This window comes from Bos indicus, chromosome 18, assembly GCF_029378745.1.
Source record: "Bos indicus isolate NIAB-ARS_2022 breed Sahiwal x Tharparkar chromosome 18, NIAB-ARS_B.indTharparkar_mat_pri_1.0, whole genome shotgun sequence".
NCBI lineage: Eukaryota > Metazoa > Chordata > Mammalia > Artiodactyla > Bovidae > Bos > Bos indicus.
This window is the reverse complement of record NC_091777.1, coordinates 9323081-9335985: the sequence shown is the minus strand read 5'-3', so window position 1 is coordinate 9335985 and position 12905 is coordinate 9323081. Positions and strand designations below refer to the sequence as shown.

Sequence of the window (12905 nt, the reverse complement as noted above, 5' to 3'; positions counted from 1 at the left end):
ATTCCCATTGCTTGAAGAATTTTACACAGTTTATTGTGACCCACACAGTCAAATGCTTTGGCATAGTCAATAAAGCAGAAGTAGATGTTTTTCTAGAACTCTGTTTTTTCGATGATCTAGCAGATGTTGGCAATTTGATCTCTGGTTCCTCTGCCTTTTCTAAAACCAGCTTGAACATCTAGAAGTTCGCAGTTCATGTATTGCTGAATCCTGGCTTGGAGAATTTTGAGCATTACTTTACTAGCATGTGAGATGAGTACAATTGTGCAGTAGTTTGAGAATTCTTTGGCATTGCCTTTCTTTGGGAGTAGAATGAAAACTGACCTTCTCCAGTCACGTGGCCACTGCTGAGTTTTCCAAATTTGCTGGCATATTAAGTGCAGCACTTTTACAACATCATCTTTTAGGATTTGAAATAGCTCAATGGGAATTCCATCACCTCCACTAGCTTTGTTCATAGTGATGCTTCCTAAGGCCCACTTGACTTCACATTCCATTAAATTCACACTAAAAATCTGTTTTCAACACAAATGATTTATTTTTTAAATAGGATATTGTCAACATCAGTAATCCTGTATTAAGAAAGATTTCACATGTGACTCTCTATGGTAATAAAAACAATTGGAAAAGCAATTGAGTGATTACTTGGAATGTAACTGTATGTCATCACATATTTGTTTATCTTCTATGAAATAGTACCTAATTTGAAAGCAGGGGTTATGCCTCACTTTTAAAGTCTTTATTGAATTTATTACAACATTGTTTCTGTTTCACAATCTGGTTTTTTGGCCTTGAGGCCTGTGGGATCTCAGCACCCTGACCAGAGATAGAACCTGCACCCCCTGCATTGGAAGGCGGAGTCTTAACCACTGGACCACCAGGGAAGTCACCTATGCCTTACTCTTCTTTGTCTGGTTCCAAGCCAAGTTCCTCAAGCAGTCCTTTGTTTAAAAAAAAAAAAAAAAGTAGGTAATTAAAAGATAGTAGACTTTAAAAAACTGTTTTTCTATTTACCTAACTGCACATGATGTTTTTAATGACTCCTGTGAAATTTGTTTAGTAAATACTGGCTCCTCGAAGATTTTGCATACTTTACTGTTTTGCAAGATAAATCTATCTGCAGGCATATATTCACAAACTCAAAGTCTTCAGGTGTTCAGTGCTCAACAGTAATGGAGAATTTCCGAGTTTTCTCCAGGAGATTAGAATTATGAAAATCTTAGTTTAGTATGTACTTCTCCTTTCTGATTTAATCCTGGTGCCAGATTCTACTGTCTCTGTCAAGCAGAAGATGCAAGGTTCTTCCCAGTATTAACTACAGAGCGCACTACATCTGGTAACATCTGGTTGGGGACATTCCCAGGTAAAAAGTTAAAGGTGACAGGTGGCTTCTTCTTGATGCCTATGATAAAACAGGTCAATGTGTTTTTTTCTTAATTAATTAATTTATTGGAGGCTAATTACTTTACAATATTGTATTGGTTTTGCCATACATTGACATGAATCTGCCACGGGTGTACAATGTCGTTTTAAGAAGCCAGATAGATGAGCTACAGAAGGAACTGTTTAGTTTTGTAGAAGAATTTACAGAAAATGTGAGAGTCCAGAGTAATCTTTCTAGCCAAGCAAAAGGCCCTCAAAGTAAGAAAATGCAAAGATTAAATCTGGAGAGTTTTCAATAAAATTTGGTCTTAGAATAAATATTGAAGTAAATCATCAAATTCAAGGATGCAGCTATACGATCATTTTCTGATTTTGAGATGTCAGATTTGAAGGCCGAAGAATTGATGCTTTTGGACTGTGGTGTTGGAGAAGACTCTTGAGAGTCCCTTGGACTGCAAGGAGATCCAACCAGTCCATTCTAAAGGAGATCAGCCCTGGGTGTTCTTTGGAAAGAATGATGCTAAAGCTGAAAAACTCACACGAGGAGTTGACTCATTGGAAAAGACTCTGATGCTGGGAGGGATTAGGGATCACGTCACTCTATGGACGTGAGTTTGAGTGAATTCCGGGAGTTGGTGATGGACAGGGAGGCCTGGCATGCTGCGATTCATAGAGTCGCAAAGAGTCAGACACGACTGAGCGACTGAACTGAACTGAACTAAACTCCTAGATCTTCTTTGTTATGTAAGAGAGATTCTAAGAATCTTAAGGGGAGTCATTTGTTATGCAGCCATGCGTAACAGATATCGACTTTGAAACATTTGCCAATCGTATGTATATGAGGTATGGCATCTTGTTTCTTTCGTCTACATTTCCTGGCTACAAGTGAGTTTAGGAATCTTTTTATTTGAAATGTGGTTGACTTACCATGTTTTATTAGTTTCAAGTGTACAGCAAAGTGATTCACATATATATTTTATATATGTTCTTTTTTATATTCTTTTCTATTATAGGTTATCATAAGATATAGCATATAGTTCCCTGTGCCATACAGTAGATTCTTGTTACCTATTTTATATACAGTAATGTGTATCTGTTAATTCCAAACTCCTAATTTATCCTTCCCTATACCCTTTCCCTTTTGTTGGAGAAGGCAATGGCACCCGACTCCAGTACTCTTGCCTGGAAAATCCCATGGATGGAGGAGCCTGGTAGGCTACAGTCCATGGGGTCGCTAGGAGTCGGACACGACTGAGCGACTTCACTTTGGCTTTTCACTTTCATGCATTGGAGGAGGAAATGGCAACCCACTCCAGTGTTCTTGCCTGGAGAATCCCAGGGACAGAGGAGCCTGGTGGGCTGCCATCTATGGGGTCGCGTAAAGTCGGACATGACTGAAGCGACTGAGCAGCAACTAAGTTCATTTACATCCCTTTTTTTAGATTCCACCTGTAAGTGATATCATATGATATTTGTCTTTGCCTGACTTCACTTGGGATGATAATCTCTAGGTTCATCCGTGTTGCTGCACATGACATTAATTTATTCTTTTTTATGACTGAGTAGTATTCCACTGTGTGTTGGTACCATCTTTTTTATCTATTCATCTGTTGATGGACATTTAGGTTGCTCCTATGTCTTGGCTATTGTAAACAGTGCTACCATACATGCATTGGGGTGCATTTATCTTTTCAAGTTAGAGTTTTTGTCTTTTCTGGATATATGCTCAGAAGTAGAATTGTGGGATCCTATGGTAACTCTATTTTTAGTTTTTTAAGGGATCTCCATACTGTTCTCCTTAGTGATTATACCAGTTTACATTCCCACCAACAGTTAGAAGTGTTGGGAATCCATTTTTTTTAATCCCTGTGGGTACCCCTATACCAGTACATTGGATAACAAGGTTTGGAAGGGGGAAAAAAACATGTTTCTCTGAATTACCCAGGAGAAATCAGCTCTGTGGGATAAACTACAGTGCAGATATTTCTGGAGAGAAGTTTCAAGGGAAGCAAATAATCCCAGAATGTTAGGTTGCTGGCTAGCCAGTTATTACACAGGATGCTGCTTACACAGAATGGTGGTAACACTGTAGCTGATTTCAGTCATAACACTGTTCAACAGATTATGGCACCTATGCCCTTGATTCTGGGAAAGTTGTTGTCTGGATTTTTAGACATTATAATCCATAGGACCAAATGTACAATTCTGAGTGATTCCTATCCTCTGTAACAATAGTGGCAGAAGCCCCAGAGCCTCCAGCAGGAGTCAAATGGGAAACCACTGGGTCAGAAGGCTAGCTGGCATAAAAGAAAGTGAGGCTGAAACCGGCTGTCCTCATGTTGAGGCAGAGACAGCTGGGTGGCGGCAGAGGGTTTCAACACACCCTCCAGCCCCCTGGATTGGCAGTCGGGAGTTTTCAAATCAGAAATGATATGTTTCCAAGTGTTTATACCTAGGAGCAGAAGAGCAAAACTAAGAAATGCCTGAGGTCTCCTGGAGCTTATTTCGCCCAGATGAAGAGATTACAAAAAACCAAGACATACATGAAATAGATGCCAATGATACCAAAGGTAGGAGGAAGTAATAATTATGAAGCTAAGAAAAGCTGTCTCATGAATGTGAATTATGCATGTTGGAGGCTTATGGGTTTTAATACTTTAAAGTGTTAGAATTAGTAGTACTGTCTTGTTCCAAAAATTCTAACTCATATTAAATCAACTCTGAATATAAAAAATTGACTATAAACTCACTCTTCATCTCCTTGATGGAGAATACTTTCCTCCTTAAGAAGAAAATGAAGGTGGGGAGGAAGTCCTGAAAGCTCTTTTTACACTGAGCTTCCCTGAGAAAAGGGGCCAAGGAAGAAACTGGCTTCAAGCTGAAGATTTTAAAGGTAATTCTTTTCAAAGGTTGAGTCATTTTATACATCCCTTTTATTTTGACACTCTGTCTACTGGTAAAGGGATATTTTTTTTTTAATTTTATTTTATTTTTAAACTTTACATAATTGTATTAGTTTTGCCAAATATCAAAATGAATCCGCCACAGGTATACATGTGTTCCCCATCCTGAACCCTCCTCCCTCCTCCCTCCCCGTACCATCCCTCTGGGTCGTCCCAGTGCACTAGCCCCAAGCATCCAGTATCGTGCATCGAACCTGGACTGGCAACGCGTTTCTTACATGATATTTTACATGTTTCAATGCCATTCTCCCAAATCTTCCCACCCTCTCCCTCTCCCACAGAGTCCAGAAGACTGTTCTATACATCAGTGTCTCTTTTGCTGTCTCATACACCAGGTTATTGTTACCATTTTCTAAATTCCATATATATGTGTTAGTATACTGTATTGGTGTTTTTCCTTCTGGCTTACTTCACTCTGTATAATAGGCTCCAGTTTCATCCACCTCATTAGAACTGATTCAAATGTATTCTTTTTAATGGCTGAGTAATACTCCATTGTGTATATGTACCACTGCTTTCGTATCCATTCATCTGCTGATGGACATCTAGGTTGCTTCCATGTGCTGGCTATTATAAACAGTGCTGCGATGAACATTGGGGTACACGTGTCTCTTTCCCTTCTGGTTTCCGCACTGTGTATGCCCAGCAGTGGGATTGCTGGATCATAAGGCAGTTCTATTTCCAGTTTTTTAAGGAATCTCCACACTGTTCTCCATAGTGGCTGTACTAGTTTGCATTCCCACCAACAGTGTAAGAGGGTTCCCTTTTCTCCACACCCTCTCCAGCATTTATTATTTGTAGACTTTTGGATCGCAGCCATTCTGACTGGTGTGAAATGGTACCTCATAGTGGTTTTGATTTGCATTTCTCTGATAATGAGTGATGTTGAGCATCTTTTCATGTGTTTGTTAGCCATCTGTATGTCTTCTTTAGAGAAATGTCTATTTAGTTCTTTGGCCCATTTTTTGATTGGGTCGTTTATTTTTCTGGAGTTGAGCTGTAGGAGTTGCTTGTATATTTTTGAGATTAGTTGTTTGTCAGTTGCTTCATTTGCTATTATTTTCTCCCATTCTGAAGGCTGTCTTTTCACCTTGCTAATAGTTTCCTTTGATGTGCAGAAGCTTTTAAGGTTAATTAGGTCCCATTTGTTCATTTTTGCTTTTATTTCCAGTATTCTGGGAGGTGGGTCATAGAGGATCCTGCTGTGATGTATGTCAGAGAGTGTTTTGACTATGTTCTCCTCTAGGAGTTTTATAGTTTCTGGTCTTACGTTGAGATCTTTAATCCATTTTGAGTTTATTTTTGTGTATGGTGTTAGAAAGTGTTCTAGTTTCATTCTTTTACAAGTGGTTGACCAGATTTCCCAGCACCACTTGTTAAAGAAATTGTCTTTAATCCATTGTATATTCTTGCCTCCTTTGTCAAAGATAAGGTGTCCATATGTGCGTGGATTTATCTCTGGGCTTTCTATTTTGTTCCATTGATCTATATTTCTGTCTTTGTGCCAGTACCATACTGTCTTGATAACTGTGGCTTTGTAGTAGAGCCTGAAGTCAGGTAGGTTGATTCCTCCAGTTCCATTCTTCTTTCTCAAGATCGCTTTGGCTATTCGAGGTTTTTTGTATTTCCATACAAATTGTGAAATTATTTGTTCTAGCTCTGTGAAGAATACTGTTGGTAGCTTGATAGGGATTGCATTGAATCTATAAATTGCTTTGGGTAGTATACTCGTTTTCCCTATATTGATTCTTCCAATCCATGAACATGGTATATTTCTCCATCTATTAGTGTCCTCTTTGATTTCTTTCACCAGTGTTTTATAGTTTTCTATATATAGGTCTTTAGTTTCTTTAGGTAGATATATTCCTAAGTATTTTATTCTTTCCATTGCAATGGTGAATGGAATTGTTTCCTTAATTTCTCTTTCTGTTTTCTCATTAGTGTATAGGAATGCAAGGCACTTCTGTGTGTTGATTTTATATCCTGCAACTTTACTATAGTCATTGATTAGTTCTAGTAATTTTCTGGTGGAGTCTTTAGGGTTTTCTATGTAGAGGATCATGTCATCTGCAAATAGTGAGAGTTTTACTTCTTCTTTTCCAATTTGGATTCCTTTTATTTCTTTTTCTGCTCTGATTGCTGTGGCCAAAACTTCCAAAACTATGTTGAATAGTAATGGTGAAAGTGGGCACCCTTGTCTTGTTCCTGACTTTAGAGGGAATGCTTTCAATTTTTCACCATTGAGGATAATGTTTGCTGTGGGTTTGTCATATATAGCTTTTATTATGTTGAGGTATGTTCCTTCTATTCCTGCTTTCTGGAGAGTTTTTATCATAAATGGATGTTGAATTTTGTCAAAGGCTTTCTCTGCATCTATTGAGATAATCATATGGTTTTTATTTTTCAATTTGTTAATGTGGTGTATTACATTGATTGATTTGCGGATATTGAAGAATCCTTGCATCCCTGGGATAAAGCCCACTTGGTCATGGTGTATGATTTTTTTAACGTGTTGTTGGATTCTGATTGCTAGAATTTTGTTAAGGATTTTTGCATCTATGTTCATCAGTGATATTGGCCTGTAGTTTTCTTTTTTTGTGGGATCTTTGTCAGGTTTTGGTATTAGGGTGATGGTGGCCTCATAGAATGAGTTTGGCAGTTTACCTTCCTCTGCAATTTTCTGGAAGAGTTTGAGCAGGATAGGTGTTAGCTCTTCTCTAAATTTTTGGTAGAATTCAGCTGTGAAGCCGTCTGGACCTGGGCTTTTGTTTGCTGGAAGATTTTTAATTACAGTTTCAATTTCCGTGCTTCTGATGGGTCTGTTAAGATTTTCTATTTCTTCCTGGTCCAGTTTTGGAAAGTTGTACTTTTCTAAGAATTTGTCCATTTCTTCCACGTTGTCCATTTTATTGGCATATAATTGTTGATAGTAGTCTCTTATGATCCTTTGTATTTTTGTGTTGTCTGTTGTGATCTCTCCATTTTCATTTCTAATTTTATTGATTTGATTTTTCTCCCTTTGTTTCTTGATGAGTCTGGCTAATGATTTGTCAATTTTATTTATCCTTTCAAAGAACCAGCTTTTGGTTTTGTTGATTTTTGCTATGGTCTCTTTTGTTTCTTTTGCATTTATTTCTGCTCTAATTTTTAAGATTTCTTTCCTTCTACTAACCCTGGGGTTCTTCATTTCTTCCTTTTCTAGTTGCTTTAGGTGTAGAGTTAGGTTATTTATTTGACTTTTTTCTTGTTTCTTGAGGTGTGCCTGTATTGCTATGAACTTTCCCCTTAGGACTGCTTTTACCATGTCCCACAGGTTTTGGGTTGTTGTGTTTTCATTTTCATTCATTTCTATGCAAATTTTGATTTCTTTTTTGATTTCTTCTGTGACTTGTTGGTTATCCAGCAGCGTGTTGCTCAGCCTCCATATGTTGGAATTTTTAATAGTTTTTCTCCTGTAATTGAGATCTAATCATACTGCATTGTGGTCAGAAAAGATGCTTGGAATGATTTCTATTTTTTTAAATTTACCAAGGCTAGCTTTATGGCCCAGGATGTGATCTATCCTGGAGAAGGTTCCATGTGCGCTTGAGAAAAAGGTGAAATTCATTGTTTTGGGATGAAATGTCCTATAGATATCAATTAGGTCTAACTGGTCTATTGTATCATTTAAAGTTTGTGTTTCCTTGTTAATTTTCTGTTCAGTTGATCTATCCATAGGTGTGAGTGGGGTATTAAAGTCTCCCACTATTATTGTGTTATTGTTAATTTCTCCTTTCATACTTGTTAGCATTTGTCTTACATACTGCAGTGCTCCCGTGTTGGGTGCTTATATATTTATAATTGTTATATCTTCTTCTTGGATTGATCCTTTGATCATTATGTAGTGACCTTCTTTGTCCCTTTTCACAGCCTTTGTTTTAAAGTCTATTTTATCTGATATGAGTATTGCTACTCCTGCTTTCTTTTGGTCCCTATTTGCATGGAAAATCTTTTTCCAGCCCTTCACTTTCAGTCTGTATGTGTCCCCTCTTTTGAGGTGGGTCTCTTGTAGACAACATATGTAGGGGTCTTGTTTTTGTATCCATTCAGCCAGTCTTTGTCTTTTGGTTGGGGCATTCAAGCCATTTACATTTAAGGTAATTACTGATAAGTATGATCCCGTTGCCATTTACTTTATTGTTTTGGGTTCGAAGTTATACACCGTTTTTGTGTTTCCTGTCTAGAGAATATCCTTTAGTATTTGTTGGAGAGCTGGTTTGGTGGTGCAGAATTCTCTCAGCTTTTGCTTGTCTGAAAAGCTTTTGATTTCTCCTTCATACTTGAATGAGATCCTTGCTGGGTACAATAATCTGGGCTGTAGGTTATTTTCTTTCATCATTTTAAGTATGTCTTGCCATTCCCTCCTGGCTTGAAGAGTTTCTATTGAAAGATCAGCTGTTATCCTTATGGGAATTCCCTTGTGTGTTATTTGTTGTTTTTCCCCTGCTGCTTTTAATATTTGTTCTTTGTGTTTGATCTTTGTTAATTTGATTAATATGTGTCTTGGGGTGTTTCTCCTTGGGTTTATCCTGTTTGGGACTCTCTGGGTTTCTTGGACTTGGGTGATTATTTCCTTCCCCATTTTAGGGAAGTTTTCCACTGTTATCTCCTCAAGTATTTTCTCATGGTCTTTCTTTTTGTCTTCTTCTTCTGGAACCCCTATGATTCGAATGTTGTAGCGTTTAATATTGTCCTGGAGGTCTCTGAGATTGTCCTCATTTCTTTTAATTCATTTTTCTTTTATATTCTCTGATTCATTTATTTCTACCATTCTATCTTCTAATTCACTAATCCTATCTTCTACCTCTGTTATTCTACTATTTGTTGCCTCCAGAGTGTTTTTAATTTCATTTATTGCATTATTCATTATATATTGACTCTTTTTTATTTCTTCTAGGTCCTTGTTAAACCTTTCTTGCATCTTCTCAATCCTTGTCTCCAGGCTATTTATCTGTGATTCCATTTTAATTTCAAGATTTTGGATCAATTTCACTATCATTATTCGGAATTCTTTATCAGGTAGATTCCCTATCTCTTCCTCTTTTGTTTGGTTTGGTGGACATTTATCCTGTTCCTTTATCTGCTGGGTATTCCTCTGTCTCTTCATCTTGTTTAAATTGCTGAGTTTGGGGTGTCCTTTCTGTATTCTGGCAGTTTGTGGAGTTCTCTTTATTGTGGCGTTTCCTCGCTGTGTGTGGGTTTGTACAGGTGGCTTGTCAAGGTTTCCTGGTTAGGGAAGCTTGTGTCAGTGTTCTGGTGGGTAGAGCTGTATTTCTTCTCTCTGTAGCTTCCAAGGCGTTTCCCTCTGTTATAACTTCTTCTGTTTGCTGGTCTCTTCAGTATCTGGTTTCCGCCCTGACACAAAGGGGACGGTGGAGGACACTTTTTTTTTTTTTTTTTTTTTAGGCTCACTTGTTCAGTCGCGCTCCTTTCGAAGAGTTGGGTTGCTTTTCTGGGTGCCTGATGTCCTCTGCCGGCATTCAGAAGTTGTTTTGTGGAATTTACTCGACGTTTAAATGCTCTTTTAATGAATTTGTGGGGGGAGAAAGTGTTCTCCCCGTCCTACTCCTCTGCCATCTTGGCTCCGGGATTTATTTTTTAAGTCAGCATTGGAATATAAGGTACATGTGATAAGATCCACCCATTTTAAGTCTATGGTTTGATGACTTTTGACACAAGTATTCACTTTTGACAAAACCATCACCGCAATGAAGATGTAGACTGTTTCCATCCACCCTAGAAAGTCCCTCCTGCCTTCCTGTGGCCAGTTCCTGACCTCCTGTCTTAGGCAACCACTGATATGTTTCTGCCATATTATGTTAGTTTTGCCTGTTCTAACATTTTATTAAAAAGGAATCTTATAGTATATATTTTTTTGTACCTAGGTTCTTTTGCTCATCCTAATGTTTTGGGATTTATCCATGTTGTTTGTATATTTCCTGCACTTCCAAAATTAACTGCTTGCACCTGAACCCTCATTAGGGTCTCCTTCTGGGGCAATCCAAATTAAGACAGCAACTCTGAGTCAGATACTAGAACAATTGTTATTGACAAAGTAAGGATAGATTGGCAAGCAAACAGATAAATGATAGATAGACAGATAAATAGATGATAAATAATACATAAAGTCAAGAAAAGAATGATTGGAAAGCAGAAGGATCACAGATATTTTTATCTGGAAAGTTTGTATTGATTACATTCATATTTCTTATTGAATGTTTAAAAATGGCAAATTTCAGTTTCTTTCAAAGATTTTTATTGTGGAATTTCAAATCTATATAAAAGTAGACAGAATAGTATCATATATTTTCCATTTATGGAAAATTTTCCATTTTCCAGCTTCAGCTTTCTACCTACAACCATTCTGTTATATTTGTACTTTCATCCACTACCCCACTCTATATAATTTTGAACAAAATACTAAATGTCATACCATTTCCTCTATGAAATCGCTAAAATATGAAATATTTTAGCATATACATCTAAAAGATAAGGTCTTTTGAAACAACTATCACACATAAAGTAACAATTTCTTAATATCATAAAATATCAAATTAGTATTAAATTTCTCAACTATCTAGCAAATGCTTTTTTATAGTTTGTTTAAATCAAGATCCAAATAAGTGCTCTACATAGCCACTCATTGATATTTCTTTCAAGTCTCTTCTAATCTATACTCTCCCTACTCTATCTCACTCTGTTTCTTGCACTTCATCTATTAAATAATTACTTGATATATTTTAATTTGCCAAGATTTGGCTAAATCTAATGCAAATTACATTTTGCTTCCTTTGAGTCATGCAATGTATAACCCAGGGTTAATCCAATGCTTTAACATGATTTCTTCTTTTTTGCAGACTAATGTTGGAAAGTTTTATTTGTATTTCGGAAGGCATTCTCAAAATGTAAATGCTTTGGAGGCTGTGGAAACAGACATATGTATATGAAAGTAAAATCAGGAGCGCTTAGAAGCTGGATAAGTAAAGAGAATGAGAAAGCCAGCAATAAGTGCCAAATTACTTTTTAAATCTAGAAACTGATCATGTCACTTTCTCAGCTTAAAATGTTTCTGTGGTTCTCTGTCACACTGAGAATAAATTCAAAACTCCTTACCCTGGCCCTGTGTGACTTGGAACTGCCTTTGCAATCTCACCTTACTATCTAACTCTCTTATGATGATACGGTCAATCAGATGGCCTTCTCGCCACACTTCTCACCCCAGTAGGGTTTGTGCACTTGCTTTGTCCTCTGCTGGGTAATGCTTTTCCAGAATGTAAACAAGTCTGCTCAAAATGGAGGACTAAACAGATGCAGACTATGCCCTAAGTTTAAAAACACAGAGCCAAACCTAAAAACAAAAGACAGTGTTCCCATGGCCACCAGGGGAATTTAGCCCGAGTAACAAGGAGAAGTCGAAACCGTGTGGCCTGGGAATGCAAAATGGGACAACCACTTTGGAAGACAGTTGGCAGTTTCTTACAAAACTAAAACACGTTCTTACTATCTGATCCAGCAATCATCGTCCTTGGTATTTATCCAAGGGAGTCGGAAATATGTACACCCAAAACCTGCACACGGATGTTTACAGCAGCTTTATTCATAATTCACCCACCAAACTTGGAAGTAACCAACATGTCCTTCAAGTAGGTGCAGGGATAAATAAACTGGTACACCAGACAATGGAATATTATTCATTGCTAAGGAAAAATGAGCTATCCAGCCATGAAAAGACATGAGGAAACTTAGATGTATATTACTTTGTGAAAGAAGCCAATCTGAAAAGGCTACATACTGTATGATTGCAACTATATGACTTTCTGGAAAAGGCAAAACTATGGAGACAGGAAAAAGATCAGTGGTTGTCAAATGTAGGGAGGAAGAATGGATGAATAGGCAGAGTACAGAGGGTTTTTAGGGCTGAGAAATTATCTGTATGATATGACAATGGTGGCTACATGCCATTATACATTTATCCAAACCTACAGAGCATAGGACATCAAGAGAGAAGCCTCGGTAAATTTTGTACTTTGGGTGATTATGGTGGCTTAATGTAGGTTCATCAGTTATAACAAATGTACCACTGTAGTGGGGGACACGGACAGTGGGGGAGCTTATGCATGTGTGGGGACAGTGAGTATATGACAGATCTTTGTACTCTCCATTCAACTTTGCTGTGAACTTAAAACTTCTAAAAAATTATCTTTAAAAAAAACACAAAACACTGGGTTACTCATGTGAGGCTCTATGTAAAATAAATACTCTGGAATTTTGACCTTGAACTCATGCTTAGAAATGGAATTACTCGTGGGGCTTCCATGATGGTCCAGTGGTTAAGACTCTGCATTTCCAATTCAGGGAGCATGGGTTCAATCCCTTGCCAGGGAACTAAAAATCCACATTTTGTGTGGCTAAAAAAAAAAGAAAAAAGAAAAAGAAAAGAAATAGAATGGAATCACTCATGACAATAGCTCATTTGAGCATAGAATTCTGGATTGAAATTCACTTTCACAAACCCAGAAA

General features: G+C 37.5%; 1 long non-coding RNA gene across 1 annotated transcript; it reads left to right on the top strand.

The window, feature by feature from the left end:
* The first annotated feature begins 2157 nt into the window (after window positions 1–2157).
* LOC139177037 (uncharacterized) lies at window positions 2158–12505 on the top strand. Its single transcript, XR_011561419.1, has 3 exons — window positions 2158–2268; window positions 3840–3953; window positions 11243–12505. It is a non-coding gene; the product is annotated as an uncharacterized lncRNA (long non-coding RNA).
* Window positions 12506–12905: the final 400 nt, after the last annotated feature.